Raw genomic sequence first — 6,000 nt, 5'->3', positions numbered from 1 at the left:
TGAATGGATAAATAAATTATGGTATATTCACACAATGGAATACTATGCATTGATAAATAGCAATGATGAATCCGTGGAACATTTCATAACATGGAGGAATCTGGAAGATATTATGGTGAGAAATTAGTCAGTTGCGAAAGGACAAATATTGTATAAGACCACTATTACAATAACTGGAGAAATAGTTTAAACAGAGAAGAAAATATTCTTTGATGGTTATGAGGGGGGGAGGGAGGGAGAGAGGAAGGGAGAGGTGTTTTCACTAATTAGTAGATAAGAATTATTTTAGGTGAAGGGAAAGACAACACACAATACAGGTGAGATCAGTAAAACTGGACTAAACTAAAAGCAAAGAAGTTTCCTGAATAAACTGAATGCTTCGAAGGCCAGCGTACCAGGTGCGGAGGTTTGGGGACCATGGTTTCAGGGGACATTTAAGTCAATTGGCATAATAAAATCTATTAACAAAACATTCTGCATCCCACTTTGGAGAATGGCTTCTGGGGTCTTAAACGCTAGCAAGCGGCCATCTAAGATGTTTCAATTGGTCTCAGCCCACCTGGAGCAAAGGAGAATGAAGAACACCAAAGACACAAGGTAATTATGAGCCCAAGAGACAGAAAGGACCACATAAACCAGAGACTGCATCAGCCTGAGACCAGAAGAGCTAGATGGCACCCGGCTAAAACTGATGACTGCCCTGACAGGGAGCGCAATGGAGAGCCCCTGAGGGAGCAGGAAAGCAGTGAGATGCAGACTCCAAATTCTCATAAAGAGACCAGACTTAATGGTCTGACTGAGACTAGACGGACCCCGGAGGTCATGGTCCCCAGACCTTCTGTTAGCCCAAGACAGGAACCATTCCCAAAGTCAACTCTTCAGACAGGGATTGGACTGGACTATTGGACTGAAAATGATATTGGTGAAGAATGAGCTTCTTGGATGAAGTAGACACATGAGACTATGTTGGCATCTCCTGTCTGGAGGGGAGATGAGAGAGCAGAGTGGGTCAGGAGCTGGCCAAATGGACATGAAAAGAGAGACTAGAGGGAAGCAGTGTGTTGTCTAATTAGGGGGAGAGCAATTAGGAGTATATAACAAGGTGTGTGTACATTTTTGTATGAGAGACTGACTTGATTTGTAAACTTTCACTTAAAGCACAATTAAAAAATAAAAAAAAAACTGTAGCAGCCTGAGCATTCCTGCTAGCTGAGCTGCAGCACCCCTAATGGCCTGGCTGGTTTCTCAACCACATTGGCTCATTTCTTCGAGTTCCTTTTCTGTGAGATTGCTGGTTTCTAGAGTTAGATGCTTTCTTTCTTTCTTTCTTTTTTTAATTATTGTACTTTAGATGAAGGTTTACAGAATAAATTAGTGTCTCATTAAACAGTACACATATTGCTTTACGACATTCTTACCAACCCTAGGACGTGTCAACACTCTCCCTTCTTGACCTTGGGTTCCCTATTATCAGCTTTCCTGCTCCCTCCTGCCTTCTCGTCCTTGTACCTGGGCTGGTGTGCCCCTTTAGTCTCATTTTGTTTTATGGGCCGTCTAATCTTTGGCTGAAGTGTGAACCTCAGGAGTGACTTCATTACTGAGCTAAAAGAGTGTCCAGGGACCATGCTCTCAGTGTTTCTCCAGCCTCTGTCAGGCCAGTAAATCTGGTCTTTTTTTGTGAGTTAGAATTCTATTCTACATTTTTCTCCAGCTCTGTCCAGGTCCGTCTTTTGTGATCCCTGTCAGAGCAGTTGGTGGCGGTAGCTGGGCACCATTTAGTTGTGCTCAACTCAGTCTAATGGAGGCCGTGGTAGTTGTGGTCCATTAGTCCTTTGAACTAATCTTTCCCTTGTGTCTTTAGTTTTCTTCATTCTCCCTTGCTCCAGATGGGGTGAGATCAGTGGAGTATCTTAGATTGGCCCAGATACTTTCTAAGTGAAGACTTTTTAACCTAGAGCTCATCAATGAGCTTCAGGAGTTCTATGAACCCACTAAAATTGTATGCTCAGTTTTATATGTATGTGCTTTTATCAGATTTCCAAAGGACACCATGACCCAGAAGCGGGTGTTGCATTAAGAGATGTGAATGTACATCCATCACTGGTATAATTTATAAGTGCAAATAATTGAAATCTTACTGTGCTGGATTTTTTTTAATTATATAATGAGGACGGCAGCATCATGGATTAGATTGCTGCATAAATGGTTTAAATGATTTACCAGGGTGTCCAAAATTCTCCCGTTAGCATATCCCTGTAGGAGTCTTCTTTGATTTGGTTAAAAAGCTTCTGGATGTATGTTTTGTGTCTGTTTCACTGTGTATATTTTCAACAACAAAACTAATTTTTTTTTAAACTTCTGGAGACTCCTTTTATTTTAATTACAGGCTAGCTTATTTAGATGAATCCTTATGCCATAAACAAGGAAAAATGCTGGACAAAATACCAAAAAAAACCTTAAAAATATTTAAGTGATTAAAAGACAGGGTAAGAACTGTCAGGTAAAATTTTGGGGGAAAATCCTGATCCCAGAGACGTAAGCTGAGTAACAGAGCATGAGAATAACTTTTGTCCGGTAAGCATTTGCTGATACTACTCACTTGGACATTGGCTCCACAGCTTCAAGGGGAAAGGGTAGAGATGTCAAGGCCTAAAGTCAGAAGTCTTATAAAAGACCCACCCTACATGAAACTGGCTCTCTAAAGGGCTGTAAGCTACCAGAACTGAGATAGTCCCTTTCTATCAGTCAGAGTTTGGTGAGGAAAATGGAAGCCACTCTATGTATTCCAAGTACGAAAGGTTTTAATACAAGAAAACAGAAACACACCTTTTGGAAGGGTTGGGGGTGCAAAGGTCAGGGAAGGTGCCACCAGAGTTCTCAGCCTGCAGCACCAATGCAGGTGATACTTAAGAGCTCACCTGGAAAACATGAGCATCTCAAGATCTTCTGCATACCTTCCATCAATACAACATATTTCTGACTCTTTCTTCTTCAGTGAAAATCTCGGTTCTTAATAAAATTTAGTGTACTTATTTGCTTTATTCTACAATGTGCAATAAATCATTTCAAAATTAAAATACTATTAATAAACCTAATGAGGAAAGTTAAGATGTATTTGCAGTTCTTTTTGTTCTTGGAATATACCTCATTAATCATTTACAGTCAGAGTACTGTGTTCGAAAGTTACTTGCAAAAAAAAATCTTCTCTGCATACGCAGTTGTTGCTGTTGTTAGCTGCCCTCGAGTCGGTTCCAACTCACAGCGACCCTGTGTACAACAGAACGAAACACTGCCCAGTCCTGCGGTGCCATGCCCACAATCGTTGTTACGCTTGAGCCCATTGTTGCAGCCACTGTGTCAGTCCATCTCATTGAGGGTCTTCCTCTTCTACGTTGACCCTGTACTTTACCAAGCATGATGTCCTTCTCCAGGCACTGACCTGTCCTGACAACATGTCCAAATTAGGTATGGCACAGTCACACCATCCTTGCTTCTAAGAAGCATTCTGGTTGTACTTCTTCCAAGACAGATTTGCTTGTTCTTTTGGCAGTCCATGGTATATTCAATATTCTTTGCCAACACCACAATTCAAAGGCATCAATTCTTCTCCTCTTCCTTATTCATTGTCCAGTTTTCATGTGCATTTGATGCAACTGACAATACCATGGCTAGGGTCAGGGGCACCTTAGTCTTCAAGGTGAAATCTTTGCTTTTCAACACTTAAAAAGGTCTTTTGCAGCAGATTTGCCCAATATAATGCATCTTTTGATTTCTTGACTGCTGCTTCCATGGGCATTGAACGTGGATCCAAGTAAAATGAAATCTTTGACAACTTCAGTCTTTTCTCCATTTAACATAATGTTGCTTATTGTTCCAGTTGTGAGGATTTTTGTTTCCTTTATGTTGAGTTGTAATCCATACTGAAGGCTGTGGTCTTTGATCTTCATCAGTAAGTGTTCCAAGTCCTCTACACTTTCAGCAAGCAACGTTGTGTCATTTGCATAACGCAGGTTGTTTATGTGTCTTCCACCAAGGCTGATGCCCCGTGCATCTTCATATAGTCCAGCTTCTCGGATTATTTGCTTAGCATACAGACAAAATAGGTATGGTGAAAGGATACAACCCTGATACACACCTTTCCTGACTTTAAACCACGCAGTATCCCCTTGTTCTGTCTGAACAACTGCCTCTTGATCTATGTACAGGTTCCTCATGAGCACAATTAGGTGTTCTGGGATTCCCATTCTTTGCAATGTTATCCATAATTCATTATGAGCCACACAGTTGAATGCCTTTGCATAGTCAAAACACAGGTAAATATCCTTCTGGTATTCTCTGCTTTCAGCCAAGATCCATCTGACATCAGCAATGATATCCCTGGTTCCACGTCCTCTTCTGAATCCAGCCTGAATTTCTGGCAGTTTCCTGTCAATATGCTGCTACAGCTGCTTTTGAATGATCTTCAGCAAAATTTCACTTGCATGTGATATTAATGATATTGTTCTATAATTTCCACATTTGGTTGGATCACCTTTCTTGGGAATAGGCATAAATATGGATCTCTTCCGGTCAGTTGGCCAGGTAGCTGTCTTCCAAGTTTCTTCGCATAGATGACTGAGCACTTCCAGCACTGCATCCGTTTGTTGAAACATCTCAATTGATATTCCATCAATTCCTGGAGCCTTGTTTTTCAACAATGCTTGGTCTTCTTCCTTCATTGCCATTGATTCCTGATCATATGCTAACTCTTGAAATGGTTGAACGTCAACAAATTCTTTTTGGTATAATGACTCTGTGTATTCCTTCCACCTTCTTTTGATGCTTCCTGCATCGTTTAATATTTTCCCCATAGAATCCTTCGCTACTGCAACTTGAATTTTTTCTTTAGTTCTTTCAGATTGAGAAATGCCAAATGTGTTCTTCCCTTTTCATTTTCTATCTCCAGCTCTTTGCACATGCCATTGTAATACTTTACTTTGTCTTCTCGAGCCACCCTTTGAAATCTTCTGTTCAGTTCTTTTACTTTATCATTTCTTCCGTTTGCTTTAACTATTCTATGTTCAAGAGCAAGTTTCAGAGGCTCTTCTGACATCCATTTTGGTCTTTCTTTCCTGTCTTTTTAATGACCTCTTGCTTTCTTCATGTATGATGTCCTTGATGTTATTCTACAACTCTGGTCTGGTCTTTGGTCATTAGTGTTCAACGAGTCAAACCTATTATTGAGATAGTATCTAAATTCAGGTGGGGTATACTCAAGGTCCTACTTTGGGTCTCATGGACTTGTTCTAATTTTCTTCAGTTTCAACTTGAACTTGCGTATGAGCAATTGATGGTCTGTTCCTCAGTCGGCCCCTGGCCATGTTCTGACTGATAATATTGAGCTTTTCTATCATCTCTTCCCACAGATGTAGTCAATTTGATTCCTGTGTATTCCATCTGGTGAGGCCCATGTGTATAGTCACCATTTATGTTGGTGAAAAAAGGTATTTGCAATGAAGAAGTCGTTGGTCTTGCAAAATTCTATCATGTGATCTCTGGCATGATTTCTATCACCAAGGCCATATTTTCCAACTACCGATCCTTATTCTTTGTTCCCAACTTTCTCATCCCAATCACCCGTAATTATCAATGCATTATGACTGCATATTCGATCAATTTCAGACTGCAGAAGTTAGTAAAAATCTTCAATTTCTTCATCGTTGGCCTTAGTAGTTGGTGCATAAATTTGAATAATAGTTGTATTAACTGGTCCTCCTTGTAGGCCTATAGATATTATCCTGTCACTGACAGTGTTGTTCTTCAGGATAGATCTTGAAATGTTCCTCTTCAAGTTGTCGTTCCCAGCACAGTAGACCATATGACTGTCTGATTCAAAACAGCCAATACCAGTCCATTTCAGCTCATTAATGCCTAGGATATGGATGTTTATGGGTTCCATTTCATTTTTGATGATTTCCAATTTTCCTAGATTCATACTTCATACATTTCAGGTTCTGGTTA

Source organism: Loxodonta africana, chromosome X (genome assembly GCF_030014295.1).
Source record: "Loxodonta africana isolate mLoxAfr1 chromosome X, mLoxAfr1.hap2, whole genome shotgun sequence".
Taxonomy (NCBI): domain Eukaryota; kingdom Metazoa; phylum Chordata; class Mammalia; order Proboscidea; family Elephantidae; genus Loxodonta; species Loxodonta africana.
The sequence above is the reverse complement of the archived record's forward strand: the minus strand, read 5'-3'. Positions refer to the sequence as shown.